The sequence below is a fragment of the Amblyomma americanum genome, chromosome 5 (assembly GCF_052857255.1).
Source record: "Amblyomma americanum isolate KBUSLIRL-KWMA chromosome 5, ASM5285725v1, whole genome shotgun sequence".
NCBI lineage: Eukaryota > Metazoa > Arthropoda > Arachnida > Ixodida > Ixodidae > Amblyomma > Amblyomma americanum.
Window position 1 is genome coordinate 100,904,409 of NC_135501.1, and position 17,996 is coordinate 100,922,404.

General features: G+C 46.6%; 1 pseudogene; it reads left to right on the forward strand.

Moving 5' to 3' along the window:
- The first annotated feature begins 511 nt into the window (after positions 1-511).
- The window catches only part of LOC144134075 (uncharacterized), a 50,834-nt pseudogene continuing 33,349 nt past the window's right edge, over positions 512-17,996 (forward strand).

The window sequence follows — 17,996 nt, forward strand, 5'->3', positions numbered from 1 at the left end:
GGACCCCCAGAGTCCAACGAGGGTGGGCAATAGCCTTAGTAAGTATACATTTCTACATCTGACATTCTCGGAAAATTTAAAAGGTTTAGATTGGCCTAATTCAAGTCAAAATTTTGGCAGCGACCACTACATGATTGTTTCCATAGTGAAAGAAGGCCTCAAAATGCGCAGGGCTCACGTACCGGCCCTCTTTGAGTAGGATAAATTTAGAGATATCAGGAGAGCTCAGTAATTCGATCCCATCAAAAACATGGAGAAATGGGCGACGGAGCTCAAATCGGACGTCAGAGAGGCGACAAAAACGCTAGAAGAGGATAACGCCCCGGAGATTGCGGAAAGCCGTCTTCACCATATGTGGGAAGCTAAGAAAAGCATGGAGCGTCGTCTCAAAAAGCAGAAATACAACCGCAACCTCAGAAGAGGGATCTCGAGACATGATAACGAAATCGAAGATCATACTTTCAAATTAAGTGCACAAAATTGAGACAAGTGTGATGAAATGAAGGGGAGCATGAACCTCTCCAAGACGTGGAACTTCCTCCGGTACTTGCTGAACCCTGAAGACTCGGAGACGCAATCTGGTATAAGATTGGCGAAAGTGGGACACGCGTTCGAAGGGAACCATGATGGTTTCATGAACACATTAAATGAGACGTAAGTTGGGGAAACTTAGCGAACTCCACTTCCTGACTATGGCGGAGCGCTTAACGAGGCGCGGGACGCCCCCATCATAAAAGCGGAAGGGCAGAGATTGTAAGACAAAACGAGGTCGGCTCTTGGCCCTGACGGGGTAACGAATAAAATACTCAGGAACATAGACGATGACTCCATTAGGTATCTAACGGAGTACATGCAGGAATGTTGGGAAAAAGGCGAGCTCCCACAACAGTGGAATACAGCAAGCATTATTTTAATACCGAAACCAGGGAAGCCTCCTCAATTCGCAAATTTACCACAAAATGTCTTTGCTTCATGCGTTGGGAAATTCATGAAGCACGTTATTCAGACCAGGATGATGAGCTTCATGGAGCAGGGCGATCTGTGGACAAATGAGATGGTCGGGTTCCGACCTCATTTGTGTACTCAGGACGTCATGCTTCAAATCAAACATGACATACAAGGCTCGAAGTCTAAAGATGCGAAAGCCACTTTGGTGCTGGACTTCACGAAGAGTTTCGACAACGTCAAGCATGAGGCGGTTCTGGAAGGGCTGGAAGGACATATCGATACTTCAGGGACTTCCTGATGGGCAGACTTGCCTGCATGAAGTTCCAAACGCTGGAATCCCCAGCAATTTAGCAAGGGAGTAAGGGTACGCCCCAGGGATCGGTGCTGTCTCCCCTACTCTTCAACCAAGCAGAATTCTCCTGTTTGATTAAAGTCCCCCTCCTCCTCCTCCTCCTACTCCCTAGTATTCAACGTGGATATGAAAGAGCTGCCTGAGCGATTATCAAAGCTCGAGGGATTAAAATTTAGTATACCAGGTGTCTCAGCTAACTCGAACCAAGTGTTAAAAAATAAATTATTGAAGATACGCAAGTGAGACGAGTTGCATATTGGTGACAGCCATCTTACGCACCAGAGGCATTTTTTGTTTCGCAATTAGTTATTAGTTGATTTAGGTTTAATTATCTAAATTAATAAATATTGACTTCAACAAAAAGTTGCATTTGAAGAGCTGTCGAGCACTTTCAGAAACCCCCATTCCATCATTTAGAAAAAGAAAATCCGCAGGCATGTCGTTTTTTCTGTGCTGCAGCGAAAGCCAACCAAATACAAAATAAACCACGTGACTAGCACATTCGCGCGCCAAGATCGTGTGGCTCTCAAGCGTGATTTGAGCAAACTAAATCACCTGCAGCCTTACTCGACGGCCCCGTACCAGCGGCAAGCCTATATGTTGGCGGCGGCAACTCGCACCGTCATCTGCGAACTGGCTGACGCGAACGAGACACCACCGCCAACATAGCGGCCTGCCGCTGCTGCGCGGACGTCGAGTCAAGGCTGCTGGGGAATTTGTTTGCTCAAACGACGCTTGAGCACATGACATGAAGAGCCAATCTGACCAAAGTTGGAATAAAACAAAGTAGGTGTCCCACGCAAAAGGTGGAGGTAGATAGGGAAGTCAAACAAAATCTGATGATTCCCACCACCCCCCTGCCAAAAAACATGTGCCCGGAATATAACAAACACAGAAGGCAAAAACGAGCCGAAGCATTAGAAATTAGATTCTTCAAAATTTCGGAACATGGGGTGGCCAATGTAGACGCGGCGGGAGGTGGTGGCGATTTTACGGTGGCAAGGGTCGTCATCGGCCGGGGCAATCCCGTGACAGCGGCCACTTTGCGCGGGCGGAGCATAGAAGTTGCCGAGGAAATGGCGATCGCGTTAGCTTGCGTTGGAACGGAAGCAAACTTTGTCATCACTGACAGCAAAACTGCCATACAAAAGTTTTGCAAGGGAAGGATTTCGCCCTTAGCGGGCAGAATCAAAGGCCTGACGAAGTTAAGTAAGAAAATTCAAATAATTTAGTCTCGGTCGTACGAAGCCGCCCCCAAACCAAGGCGGCGCACGAGATGGTTCGAGACCTCTACCGCCGAACCGCTACAGGGCCACTCGATGATCGAGGGAGCGGAGAGCTCATGTTAATTTATGGGGAGATCGCGCAGCATTATAGATTGCAGCGCAGACTGGTACCCCCGCCAGACCCGAAATTAGGCAACCAAAAGCAGTCGCGTGGAGGCGACTGCAAACTTATACGTATCCGCATCCGCTTTTGGCGCACCACATGTTCCCCGAGGCCGGAAGCGATAGATGTAATTTTTGTGGCGTGAGAGGGACCCTCGACCACATACTATGGGAATGCCCGTACCCTCCCGGGGACACGCACAACATAGACAGTAGAGACACCTGGGAGACCCTGCTGCGCAGGTCAGACCATGAGCTCCAGCTCCTGCTCGTCCAACTGGCTGAAGATGCTGCTGGGACGCAAGACCTCCCAGCATGCGTCTGAGACGGCGGCACTCTCCCCCTGACCTGCGTGTCGGGGAGAGCATAGATCGCCTTATTCCTTGGACATTCAAGTTTATTCCATCCAAAGACCCATCCCACCTGAGGGTTCATATTCATGGTCGTAGGCCTTTGTTTAGAGCCAGTTGCAAGGGAGAGTTTGGTAGCAAAAGCTATATTACGGTAGCATTCCGAGCCCTCAGTGTGGTGCTGGCACAGCCACGGCGTGGCGGCCTCGCCTACGCCTCGTGATTGGTCACGTGACCAGCCACGTGATGCGGAGAAACTGCTGCTGCTGGCATCGCGGCGCGCCGGCGAAACCGAGCTGCAAGAGCTGTAAGCATGCGCCTTGTCAAGCGGGACAAATATGAAGAAGGAACCCTACCGAAGGGGAGCGGCGAAAGACTGACTTTGCAATTCAACTGAGCAAGTTCTACTCGGCTAGCTGTAGCATTGCCGTCACTCGAGGTTTAACGACAGATAAACTACCGCCAATTTTTTTCTTGTTGCCACCTGCACTTCGAGAACCAAAAATTTTTGTAAGCACAGAATACTGACAAATTTAATATATACGCAAAAGCTAAGCTTCACGTCAGTAATACGGTGCATCAAGCAGTCTTATATAGCTGGCGTACAATTGTTTGGAACGATTGCCTGATGTAAACATATCGCGCTCATAGCAAAGCAACAGGATAGAAGATTTTAAAATCGTTTAAAAATGTTCAGAGGACTTGCGTTTCACTGCAGAACATCGAAAAGGCAGAGCACTTCAATTGTATGATTGCTTCCTCTTTTTAATTATGACGATCATGTATGCAGGCTCTATATGCCGAGGTAAAGGAAATCGATTTTGCGTTCGCGCTCGCAACTCTCCGTGCTGACTAAGCGAGGCCTGTGGGCGTCTTATTTAAAACAGCTTTGAACATGTGTTGCGTGTGCAGCACAGCTGTTTATTTTGCCCCACAGGTCGAAAACCTGGCTAAATCCGGCTCTCCGACGGCTCTTCCAGTTTGTAGCGGAATGGCGTTTAGAGATGTCACAGAGAGTTAGCTTTGATTTATGCTAGCCGGAACACCAATCCGAAAAGAACATAAAGTATGAGACGAGGTCTTACCAGCAAAAAGTCTGTCATAAAGTGAGGGGAATTAACTCAAAGTGTGGCATACAACAGGTATTTTCTACGCCGCATAATGTGTCATAGCTATGCAGATTTGCCATTAAGGGCAGCGTCGCCGTGCTGGCTGCCAGAAGAAACATCATAGCGCCTATGTTTTTTACTGCACAGGTGTCGATTAGAGGAAAATACTCAGCCTTTGCCAAAGTGCACATCGGTCATACTGGCCTGTGTATTTCGTTGTAGAGAACGCACGTTCTCTGGGAACGAGTAGCGATAGATTATGCACCCCAATGCAATAATTGCTATCGGTGCTTCCCTGCACTGCATAGAACTGTAATCGTAGGCCGCCGCTAAAAACAGCTGGGAAGAGAAATATTGAAAGTGTCCCTTCATTGTGGTTTGATTGCGACTGCGTCAGTGAGACCTCTAGGACAATGCTTAATAATTGCTGTTTATGGCCAAGTAAGGTTTGGTTGCTTTCGCACGTACATTATTCGTATATTGTCAAAGAATAAAACAAAAAGGCGCAGTAGCCCCTGGCGCACTGAAGAGTGCATGCGCCAGGCCTTCAGCCAAAAAAATCAACCACGATTCATGACGTTGTGATGTTATCGGCTTGCCGGCACTTCGCATTTGTAGTGAGCTGCGGAGTATCCTTATCAGGTTGGACGCTGAGGTTCGGATTAAGCTTTCCACCGTAGTCTTCTGTGGAGTGCTTGTTGTTTTGCACGTTCCGGCATAGGCACCGGCTGCCAGGTGCGTCCCGACGTTGCCACTTTCCTCTGACCCGCCTCTAGCCCCAACACGACGTTACTACAACCCCACTGACCTGATACCTACACTACATATCTGAAGCCCCACTTACTTCCCACAGAAGAGAACACAGCACCGCCGCCCTTGTTGTGTGCGTACATGGGCCTCTGCGTTGGCATCCGGAGACCACAGGCTGTTTACTTTTCGTGTACCTGGATTCATCCGCTCATTTCTTTCATCATGACGGCTCGCCTTTCATATAGTCTTCTAAGTTCAACCATTTTGTCACGCCTGTCGTGACGTTCTGGGTTTCATTCTCTTTGCAATTCTCATAGCTCACGGGATTGGGACGATCGCTTTGTGGCCCTGGCTGGTGTCATGCACTATAAAATGGAGCAGTAGGCACTGGCGCAGGACAGAGCTCTCGCTCCAGGTCTGCAGCCGTAAAATCATGCCATCCTCATTCGTCTTGCTGTTTCGTTTTTATCGGCTTCCCTTCACGTAAATGCATCAAGAGTTGGCACATGAAACATCGTTTTTTGATCCTGCGTTGGCAACGCATTTTATTCTATTGTTCTGCCTGTGGCGGTTATGTTGCGCCAGTGGATGCAGACTGCGACTGCGCTGGTGGGCTGTTCACTGAATAAGTTTCTGTTTAAGCCCAGTCGCGAGTACAGTTTGTATCGTCCTGGTCTTCTGTGCTTCGTCCTTACCTGCGCTGTCAAAACTAGGTATCCGAAATTTATTTTGAGCTGGTGACACTCAGCGAACCATATGTAACGTCTGGCTGAAGGACTATACAGTAGTCACGCACTCCTGCTGTGATAAATGACCACTACTGGTAAAGGTATAAAACAAAGGTTTCTGGAATATTTTATTTCCTCGGTTTCGTGCACCGCACAAAGCAGACCATACCGTAGATACCCTTTGTAGACCAGAACGAGAAGTAATTCTGATTTGTTTGTGCCAGTTTTCTCAACAGGCTGAATGTGATCAAGACTTTTCGTTGCTATGCGCACGCCCGCTTCCTCGCCTCCTCCCTCTTCCGCCTTTGACGCTCTCTTCCCTAGTTGTCCTTTTCTTGCTTGCTCTATCTGCACACGTGACCAGCAGAAGCTGAAAACTGATAAACAGATCAGAGTGCGCAGGTTAGCATCATTTTACATGACCAGGGTTGTAGTGTAACTTCAATCCACAATATTGAAAAGCCGTACGAACTGGAACCGTTGCTACCTTGTTCAGTACAATTAGAAAAGACTGTTTAATTACTGCAAGATGATCTTATATACATGTCATATTGCCGGAAATATTTGCAGTGTTTGTTCGTTTTTTAAATCTGCCGCCACACCACCTTATCGCTTTCTTTGAGACGCAAGACGCGACTAGATTTATCTCGATTGATCGCAGCCAGGTAGAGCTGATTCTATGTTGTTCCGGAATGTTCTAGTAACTTTGCACCCTTTCGTCCGTCTTCATCGCTGCTTCGACTGCCGTCACCACTACGTGACAATATGATACGCACAGTGAGTTTGGTTGAAATAGTACAGAAGAAAGATAATACGAAGAAGAAAAGGAGCAGGAAGAGGAACGAAACGAAAACTTGTGTCAGAAGAAACAATAAAGACCTTGGCGAAGCGATACAAAGCTGGTGAGGTGGCCACGATGGCAGCCTCATAGGTTCTAGTCAATAGGACCATGCAGAGTTCGGTTCATTCCTGCAACTTGATAATTACTCTGAAAAAAATGTTCTGTTTTTCGAGGAGGGAGGTGAGCAATGGGGATTCACTATCTCCTTCCAGACACCTAGCTACTTTCTGTGAAAAACTACTGCTACCGTTCCGGCCTCGTGGTACACTGCGCGCTCTTGTCAGCTTAAGCACACAGTCCAGTTGACGTTTCCGGCACGCGGCGCATCAACGTAATTCTTTCCGACCTCTGTCGCCGCAAGAAGGACTGTTAGCTGCTGCCGCCGAAGCTACCCAACAAGTCTCCCATGGTGTTCCGTGGACCTCCCATCATTCGTACTTAGGAGCTCTGTCAATATTACAAGGTATCAAACAGGCCCGAACGATGAGAACGATGAGGACTCGAGCTACTGCTCCACTTGAAGAGCAGTTTTTTTTTTATTTGTTGGGTTTGTGGTGTTATAAGTCTATTAGTCTACGTAATAGAGTGGGCTTTGATTTGATTTTCTTGCGTTATTTCGGTTTTTGCTCTGTAAGATTTATGTTCTAAAAATCGCTTGTCTTTAACTATAATCGCTGATGTGGTTATCGCGCTGAAAACACTCAATAATCTTCTTACAATAGTCAATAGAAAGCTGTCCACAGATATCACATGTGCATTGTCTTTACACATGTTATCGTGTAAAACTCAGGATATTGTTATTATGCAGTTGTATTTTTGCATCGTACATAAGTTTATACATGCGTGAACATCACTACTTTTATAAACTGGTTTGCACAGCTGTGAAAATGTTGACGCTGCAATGAAAATATTTCTATGCTTAGTTTCGAGGCGTCTTCCTTGTCACTAGCGAGCAACCATTATCGCGTTGTAGTGTTTTGTAGAGCTCCATTGAGTATCGTTTTAATGGCGGTCAAAGGAAACCGCCCCTACCTATCAATACCCAGTGCAAAGAAATCACGCGATGCTCCACAGTAAATGGAGCGGATGAGGGCAAACACACCACAAAGGGGGAGGTAAAAGAGCAGCGACTCTAGAAAGTACCCAGAAGCCAAAGAGGATAGAAGTGAATCTGTACGCTCAAAAGCGCGATTTTTTCCGCGCCATTTACTGGCTGGATTTTGTAAAAGGCTCATGATTGTAGAGCTTCCAGAAACGGTTCGTATCCAATTTTTCCTCGCTTGAATTTAGTTTTCTAGCCAATAAAGATTGATATATTGAAGCATAGGAGTTAGCTCGCAAGCCTTCATAAGGTAGTGCCTTAATTCGTTCCTTTAGTTTTCTTGAAAACGAAGTTAATGGCGTGAAACTCTTGATGTGCAACCTGAAAAGCAAAGCAATTGTTTGTTCTGCTAGATTGTTGGGTAAAAAAAGCCTTCGCTAATATATGGGCGTACCCTGTGCTGTCTGAGGGAAAGGCCCAACGCGGACAATCAAGCGTATCCGAAGTGTAAAGTTAGTCATGTTAGTGTTTTCAACTTTTGCTGCGTGCATGAATCTCGTCCTCACAAGTGGGGGGATAAGTTTAAGGTTTTCAACTGTGACAGAGAACCAGATGGAATACAACATTTATATAAACAGCTTTTAAGAAGATTTCCTCCTGAGATCATCGGGGTCTCTGCCGAAGCAGGGTTCCACCGTGATATCCAAGCTTACACCTGGTGGCTTTCTCGGGCTTTTAATAATGTTTTCGGCGTTCACAGCGGTCGTTTTGCTGTGACTACCATCCGCTCAATTAGCAGCGTTTAAAGGCAGTACCAGCAAGGTGGTAACATGAAATCTAAAAATAATATTGGTGAAGTGGTGTGGAGGAGTAAGCTCTACTCATGTCCTAGAATATCACTGTTAGTGCGTGAAATTAGAAAGAGTGACAACCTGAGCGTTCAGATCGAGGTCTGGTCTCTCAACTTAGGAAAATGACTGTGAGTGAATCAATTCCAGCAATGTTTATCCAACGAAAAGGCTCCTATTATTAGGCGCATGTGAACACCAAGCTTCCCACCTCGTTTCAAGACGCGGATCGCGATCATCCAGTGCAGCTGGTTGAAACATACAGACTTATCAATCTGAAAAAAAATTAACGAAGATGATTCGGTAGAATCAGGACCTGCAACACATCGCCATCCTCACACCATCGTTACCCTACTCAAAGTTTCAATAAGGTGTATCCCATAATTTCATACAATTTCATTCGGATTGTATGGAGTCAGTATTGAGTGTAAGGAGCCGGAGTGGACATTATAGAAAGCGCGTATGAAAACATATAGACTTCATATGACATCATGCAAATGTTATAGAAGTTCAATAGAAGTTTTATGGAATGTTCATGGACGCAATACAGAAAAAGTATGGACATTCATACATATATTTATTTATTACCGACTTCTTGTCCCCATAATTCCATACGAGCGACTTGTATCAACCATGTCGGCATGGTAGGGGTAAATAACACGGGTCAGTACACAGTACAATTCTACTGTCAAACCGAACTAGTGTAAGAGAAGGGAGGAACTGGAAGAATCACTGCCTTTCACCCACGCATCCGTAGAATCATCAGCGCTTTAGTAGGCCCTTGAACAATTGTATATAGATCCTGACTGAAACAAAAATATGAAGATGTCACAAAATACACACGAAAGGAAGCATCTTCATCGATCCCTGAATACCCCAAATTGCGCATGATACAGCAAAATGGCTAAAGTCACCCTATGCAGATGCTGCGATGAGAAGCAGTTTGGTTTCATTTCAACTAACGAGGTAACAAAAGATACCTAATAGGGCGGCAAACGATATTTTGAATCATCGCGGTTATCATTTTGACATCGCGGTCAAAGTAGTGATCAAAAATTTTCATGTGGTTACAGGTTACATGTTTTTGGCGAACAAAAACATAACAGTGTCCAATTTTTTCCTCTTTTCATGCTTGAATCATTCTGGAATTTCTCGCCGATTGCTATCAGTAAAAGATGGCAAAACGAAGCATGTGTCGAGTGCTTTTATTGAAATTCAATGGCGCAAAGCCAGTTTATTACTGCAGTTTTGCTCAGTGCCTTCACGCAATCTTCTATGAATAATTTTTTTCTAAACATGTATTGCAGCAACTAAATGAAACCGGATTAAAAAGCTAAAACTCCGCCCAAGGCCAATCAAATTTAAGCGACTAACAGCAGTTTCTAACTTGTTCAGGACATGACAATGAGTATAAACAACTACTAAGATTGTAGTGCGAAAGAGGCTCCTACTCCCATTCATGTACAAAATTATCGTTACACCTACGCGTTTATTCTGACAAACGGCGTTGACCATTTTTTAACCAATTAAAATTAAAAAAAAGGTCAATGCAGTTTGGCAGAATAAACGCGTAGGTGTACCGATAACAGCGGTCCTGAATTGGCGAGTACATGACCTCAGAAGCGTCCGAGCCGGCAGCGATTTTAGGCAGCTTAATAGACCATATGCGAAATGCGCAGCGCCGTCTCGTTCACAAGTTGAGGCTTAGGTCTGCCATCTTGGTAACGGCGAGGAAGAAGCATAACCGCCATTACTCTATGGGAAGCGGAGACTGTATGAGCAAGGCCCGCGTGGATTCACAAGCCGCAGATCGACCCACAACGTATAGCGAAAATGCCGACGCACTGCTGTGTCCCCTGGTGTAAACAGCGAGGACCCAAGGATTCAGCCGGTAACAAGGTGCGTGATATTTACTTTCACACCCCTGTAATCCGTGCCCGAGAGGTAGGGAAACATCGGTCGTACACGGTACCCCTTATTAATAGTCGTCTCTGTGAAAAAAAGATAAATAACCTCGAGTTGACTACAATTGACAATACCGGTTAGAGAAGTACCGTGTTCTACCTTAACTGATGTTAGTGATTGTGAAAGGCTTCCTTTCCTTCTCGCGTCCACCCCGCGGTGTGCCCGTGTTATCTGCAGGTACTATAGCAGCACTTTTTGTTACCCAACAGCCGTGACAGCAGCCATGTCTTTAGAAAAAAGTTCAGATGCTGTGAATGTTCAAAGGCTGTAAATATTAAGGACACGGCGCTAGCTCTTGTAAGCCTGTGGTCACGAGGGCGTGCATTAATGCCGAGCTTTGCTCAGGTACAGGCTAACCTTCGCGCCGCGATTGAGATGCCGGATAGTGCGGATAAAGCGGTGGACGCACATTCTCGCGTAGGTGGCCCACGGGGACTTACGATCGTGATCAATTATCGCTCTTATGCGGTCCAACTAAGCTAACCGCACCGAGTTTGCCGAGCTCTAGCGCACAACACGATCGCTTACGATTGCGGCCGATCGTGATTTGTTTAATAATCGGTATCACTAAAAATCGCGATCGAAAGTGCCCGCTGGAGAAATATGCATAGTGACCACAACAGCGTGGTAACAAACACTTGCACCGTGGCGGATCAGCTAAGTTTATTATCAGGCGGAGTATTTTTAAGTGTCGCGAGCTGGCCAAAATATTCATGTATAGCAAATATAGGTTACTGATGAATTATATGTTGATTATATGTTGATATGTTGATTATATGTTGATGGTTTCTTATCGCTTCCCAAGAGATGCCACATTATACAAAAAGTGGATCATCGCCATCAAGCGCGACGAAGAGAAATACTTCAAGGTGACAAAATGCACAACAGTGTGTCCAAGGCATTTCCTGCCAACACTATTTATTCCTGGTGTATCATGCGGCAACAACTTACAGCGAAAAGCAGCCTGCCCTAGTGTGTTCAGCTTTAGCAAAAAGCAACAGCTTTGCTAATAACCCAAGAAGCGAACATTGAGCGCCTGTCCACAAGCACATCAGATTTCAGATCAAGCTGTTGCTCAAGCACTGACTGTAGAAGACAGTGCAGCAGAATTTTTTGGTGATCAGTCTACTGATCGATCGTCTGCAGCAGCTATAGAGACGAAGCACCTGAAACAGAGAGAGACACCGCCAGCTGTTCACCTGCTTCTGGTACAAACTGTTTATTAGGTAGTGGCAAGTCTATCAGTGAAGTGGAACGTCTCGAGGGTGCGGTTGCCGCATAGGCAAATGAAATACACAGACTTAAATATGAATGTGAAGTCCTCCAAGTACAGCTGCTCAATACGAAGAAAGAGTTGCACTTTTCACTCCAAGAAAATCGCCGCCTCACTGCACGTCTTGAAGAAAAATAAACTAGAACAAGCTTCGGCATTGACCGTTTTAAACATTCAAATGAGGACTTCCTTGCTTACACAGGAATACCATCATACCAGCACTTCCTGGCATTGATGACTTACATTAACCCCGGAAATAATGGGAGTAACATTTTGAGGAATGCTGGCATCAAAGCCAGCGGAGGCCGACGGCGGAAGCTGACGGCAGAAAATGAATTGTTCCTCGTACTTGTAAGGCTTCGTCTCGGCCTCTTCGAGCATGACCTGGCACACAGATTTGGGATCATTCAGTCAACAGTGTCGCGTATATGTGTTTCATGGATTAACTTCATGCACATGAGACTGTAAACTACCACTCTGGGTATCAAGAGCTGTAATAGACACAAAAATGTCTGCAGCATTAAGCACGTATCCAACAACAAGGGTTATTTCAGATGCAACAGAGACAAAGTGTGAGGTGCCCTCCTCACTGTCTCTCCAGTCGAGCTCCTACTCTGCTTACAAGACTTCAAATACCTTTAAAGGCCTCATTAGTGTTTCACCAAACGTCTTAGTGAGCTTTGTGACAGAGCTGTGCACAGGTTCTATATCAGATAGGGAGGCCGTTCTGAAAAGTTGTCTTCTGAACCTCAAGTTTGACAAAAATGACTCTGTCATGGCAGACAAGGGGTTCTTGATTGAGGACCTTTTGGCAAGCAAAAGTGTTAAGCTGAACATTCCACCATTTCTGCACAGGAATGCCCTCTCTGAACAACAAGTCAGAGAAACTAAAGAGCTTGCTTCTGTATCGGGCGTGCACTATCTGCCTTATTGTTACAGCGCACTCACTGCCTTATCATGTTGTGCCGGTGCCCCGCCCCATCATCTATATATAGGCGTACCAATAAACCCTACGGGTGCTTCTTGTTCCTGCCACCATGTAGTTGCCTCCGTTCCTTAGTTCGACACACATCACGTCACATGGTGTAAAAAGTGGGATCGACAGACAACGGTGGAACTTCTGAAGGCGCCACCACCCTTGCGAATGACCGGAAACCCCTCTGAAAATTGGAGACGCTTCAAGCAGAAGTTCGACCTGTTCCTGCAGGCAACCACAACGAAGGAGCAACCTCCAAGCGAAGCCGCAAAAGCCGCGCTTCTGCTAAGCATAGCCGGCGATGAAGCTCTCGACGTGATCAACACGTTCAAGTTCGAAGCCGCAGAAAGCAAGGACGACTACGCAACGCTCGTGGGGAAGTTCAAGTCCTACTGTGCCGAGGTGAGCAATGAAATTCACGAACGTTATGTGTTTCGCTCAAGGAAGCAGACAGAGGGAGAACGATATGAGAGGTTCGCTCGTGACCTTAAAAATCAAGCCGCGCAAAGCAATTTCGGAGAACTGCGAGATTCATTGATCAGGGATCAGATCGTCATTGGCGCGAATGACTCAAAGCTACGCGAGAAAATGCTGCGAGAAAAGTCTTTAACATTGCAGAAAGCTGAAGAACTGTGCAAGGTGGCAGAATGTCTGGCTCAACGAAACGTGGTCTGGAAAGCTGCGGACGACCACGTCGATGCTGTTACAAGGCACGCGCCACCATCACGGAGCAAAAGTAGTGATAAGCGCAGTAAGCAGTACCACTGCAAAAAGTGCAATCGACGGCACAGGCCCAGACAGCGCCCAACCTATGGGAAAAAGTGTAATGAACGTCGCAAGCTGCACCACTTCGCGTTGTGCTGTAAAGGAGCGTCTAAAGTTGGCCAAGTGAGCAAAGACAGCAGTGACGATGAGTTTGACATTCTAGAAGTCGGAACTTGCAAAGGAAGCACCAAAGACTGGGTAGTCGAAGCTAAAGTTGTAGAAAGAAATATTTTTTTCAAAGTAGACACCGGGTCGCAGGCATGCCTGCTACCGTTCTCTGTGTACCGCAAGCTTCGCGAGACTGAAAAGTTACAGCCTACAAGTGCGGTGCTGCGAGCTTACACCGGAGGCGTCATAACTCACTTCGGGACGATGACATAGGAAGTAAATATTGGTAACGCTTCCACTAGCGTGAAGTTCTTCGTCGTAAAGAATGACCGTCATGCCATTCTTGAACTGGATGCAAGCGAAGCCTTAGGAGTTGTCCAGCGCAAGGTGGCCACTGTAAGTGCTTCGGAGTACGAAGCAATTAAGAATTTCAGACATGTCTTCCAGGGGTTAGGCTGCCTGAAGCGACCCTACAGCATGGTCATGCAACAGTCTGCGGTGCCAGTCGCCCAACCAGCCCGTCGGGTGCCACTGTCCCTGCCACAGCCACTTCGGGAAGAGCTGCAAAGAATGGAGCGTGCGGGAATCATCGCGAAAGAGGATGGCCCCACACACTCGGTAAGCCCCTTGGTCTTGGTCAAGAAAAAGGATGGCAAACTTAGGGTTTGCATAGACCCAAGAAAATTAAACGAGCACGTAAAAAGGCAGCATTATCAGCTCCCAAAGCGTGAAGACATAGAAGGAGAATTGGCCGGCGCAGCCTATTTTAGCTGTTTGGACGCTTATTCTGGTTTTAACCAGATACCACTTGACGAGAAGACGTCCAAAATATGCAGTTTTGCTACCCCTTTGGAAGATATTTATCTCCGATTGCGGTTCGGCATTTCATCGGCTCCCGAACTGTTTCAACGACAGATGAGCGAAATCTTCGATGGCCTTCCAGGTGTACATCGAAGATATTTTGGTCTGGGGCGCAACCAAACAAGAACATGATCAAAGACTAGTGGCGGTCATGAAAGCTGCTGGGAAAGCTGGACTAACGTTCACTGCAGAAAAATGCAAGTTTTGGCGTCACTGAATAATAATAATAATTGTTTTTTTGGGAAAAGAAATGGCGCAGTATCTGTCTCATATATCGTTGGACACCTGAACCGCGCCGTAAGAGAAGGGATAAGAGAGGGAGTGAAAGAATAAAGGAAGAATTAGGTACCGTAGTGGAGGGCTCCGGAATAATTTCGACCACCTGGGGATCTTTAACGTGCACTGACATCGCACAGCACACGGACGCCTTAGCGTTTTTCATCCATAAAAACGCAGCCGCCGCGGTCGGGTTCGAACTCGGGAACTCCGGATCAGTAGTCGAGCGCCCTAACCACTGAGCCACCGCGGCGGGTAATCAGTGCAGTTTCTAGGTGATATCATCACACACAGGGGCATCTCGCCAAACCCGAAACTTGTTAAAAGTTTGCTGCAGACGCCCGTGCCCAAGACCAAATCCGATGTTCAACGCATGCTAGGTGTGCTGAACTATTTTGGTAAATACGTTCCGCGCCTGTCCGAGCGAACTGCGTCACTGCGAACGCTTATCAAACCGCATTTCGAGTTCGAGTGGAATGAAAACCACATGAGGGAGTAGAAAAGTGTTTTGCAGATTCTAAGCACGACGCCCGTGCTAGCCATTTTTGATCCCCGAAAAGAATCGATCACTTTTGATGCTTCAAAAGACGGCATAGGTGCAGCGCTGTTGCAGTGTCACAACGGCCAATGGCGGCCCGTGCATATGGATCTCGAGTGCTAACGCAAGCTGAGCAGCGTTATGCACAAATTGAAAAAGAGGTGTTCAGCATATCATTTGGCTGCGATAAGCTTTATCAGTTTGTTTACGGAAAAGATTCTCATCGAGACAGACCACACAGCTCTCTTGTCCATAGCTGCAAAAGGAATATGTGACATGCCTCCCCGTCTCCAAAGGTTCTTTTTAAAACTTTTCAAGTACGACTTTGATTTGCAGTATGTCCCGGGAAAGCACGTCATCTTGGCAGACATGCTGTCACGGTCGTCTCCGGTTGCTCAGGACGACAGCACTGGCGCCGCGGACGACGTGGAAGTACACGCAGTGGCTGTTCTGGGCTTCATGGTCACGGATGCAACGCGTCAAAAGCTGGTAAATGCAACAGCGCAGGACGACTACCTGCAGGCAATCATCTCTTGCCTGTTAACTGGCGAGAGCATCGAAAGGGAACAAAAGCCATTTTCATCTGAGCTTTCTGTCGTAGATAGTATTTTGTTAAAAGGCACGAAAGTGGTCATACCAAAAAGCATGCGGCGTGATATATTAGCAAGAATTCATGCTGGGCATCTGGGACTGCAGAAATGCAAAGAAAGGGCTCATCGCCTTGTTTGCTGGCCCGGTCTCAGCAGTGACATCACGATTTTGATCCAGAGTTGCCCCACTTGCCGCAAATTTGCATACAAGCAACCGCAAGAACCACTGCTGATGCGCCCAGTCCCTGGATGTGCGTGGTATCGAGTTGGCATAGATATTTTTTTCTTTTAGAGAAAGTTCGTACATCGTGGCGTTTGATGCTCTTTCCAACTTCCCAGAAGTCGAGAAACTTGCTGATAATACGACAAGGACGGCAATCGCGGTACTGAGTGCTATTTTCGCGAGGTACGGCGTATCTCTTGAAGTATGCACCGATAATGGGCCCCAGTTTGCAAGCCACGAGTTCGCAGTCTTTGCAAGAAATTTCGACTTCGCTCACATCACATCCGGTCCTCGCTACCCACAATCCAATGGACTTGCAGAGAAGGGTGTCCAGGTTGTGAAGCGTATCCTGAAAAAAAGTGAACGCTCACGGGAAGACTTCTGGCTAGGTCTGCTGGCCTACCGCTGTACGGCGCTGGAAGTCGGCCGGTCACCTGGGGAACTTCTTCAAGGGAGATGCCTGAGAGCTAATTTTGCTGCCGTACCGACAACTGCGGTGAAGAAGCATCTTCATAAAAAAGCGGAAAGCCACTACCACCTCTGGCTAAAGGATCAGCCGTGAGGTTCGGGGATAAATCATGGTCAAAAAAGGCATAGTCGTCGCCACTACTGCTCCTAGGTCCTACGAAGTGCAAGCCAAGGATCGTCGGGTCTTTTGGCGCAACAGACGGCATTTTCTGCAAACCCGTGAGAGGTGTGCAACAGACATTAGTGATGACGTTAGTGATTCGCTCGAGCATGAACCTGTCGACCCCGGCCTAACTGCTCCAGACATCACGACTGCTGCCACAGCGCTATCCCATGCTCACTCACTCCAGCAACAGCCCGCCGTCAACAGCGCAGCGTCTGCAAGTGCTGCGCGCCACCTGTCAACACCTTCTCCTGAGCCAACACCGGCCCCAAGAAGGTCGGCTCGTACAGTCAAGCCACCGCAACAACTTCATTACGATGCTGAATTTAATAAAGTATCCTGAACTTTGTTTTCATTACCCCTCAGGGGATGTATCGGGCGCGCACTATCTGCCTTATCGCTACAGCGCACTGACTGCCTTATCATGTCGTGCCGGTGCCCCGCTCTATCATCTATATAAAGGCGTACCAATAAACCCTACGGGTGCTTCTTGTTCCTGCCACCATGTAGTTGCCTCCGTTCCTTAGTTCGACACACATCACGTTACAGCTTCATTGAGGATCCATGTAGAAAGGAGAATAAGAAGGGTCAAATCATTTCATAATTTGATCGGCCGATCCCGCTCACACTGGCTCCCATAATCAATCAAATCTGGACTGTGGCTGCTATTCTCACAAATTTTCAAAGCTCTTTGAGCAAACCTTCGCAACCAAGCAGGCAACAGCTGGTACCTCCAACGGAGCTAATGAATGAATAACTTAAATGATGACCTATAATCACTGCCTCAAACCATGCGGCAAGATAACACATGAGCAGAAACTTCCCTCACCCCCACAATCAGAGAGCACAAGGACTAGAGTAATACGACTCAGATTCTGTGCAATCCTGTACGAAAAAGCCAGTGTAACAAAGGAAAACTAGTGTGATGCACTAAACTGTGCTGTACTGTTGGGTCACACTCATGAAAGCGACCACTTCGCACCTAGATGAATGACGAAAATTTTGCTCCTTAAAAAGGGCTGGTGCCATCATGGTGGTAGGAATTTCGGTTCAATTTATTTGGGAAGTGCCCACAAAATGCAGGCTTGCAGACTGTGGAGGCGTGCCTGTTTTAATACGTTTGCATTGTACCATAAATGTTATATATATATATATATATCTTATAAATGATATATATATATATATATATATATATATATATATATATATATATATATATATAGCGTTGCTGGGTCTTTGTCAGTTGCAATGATCTATGTCATCCGTTTGTTAATTGTGATGACGAAATGTACCTGTTGCACTGTGTGTCGTAAGGGAGCGCAGACCTCGTCAAGCCTTGTTTGGCTTTTTATCTGCGTTTTCCTCAGTATCCATAATACGATTAGTTGATTTTGATGAAATTTCAAATAATCAATAAGCGAGCATCTTTCCCAT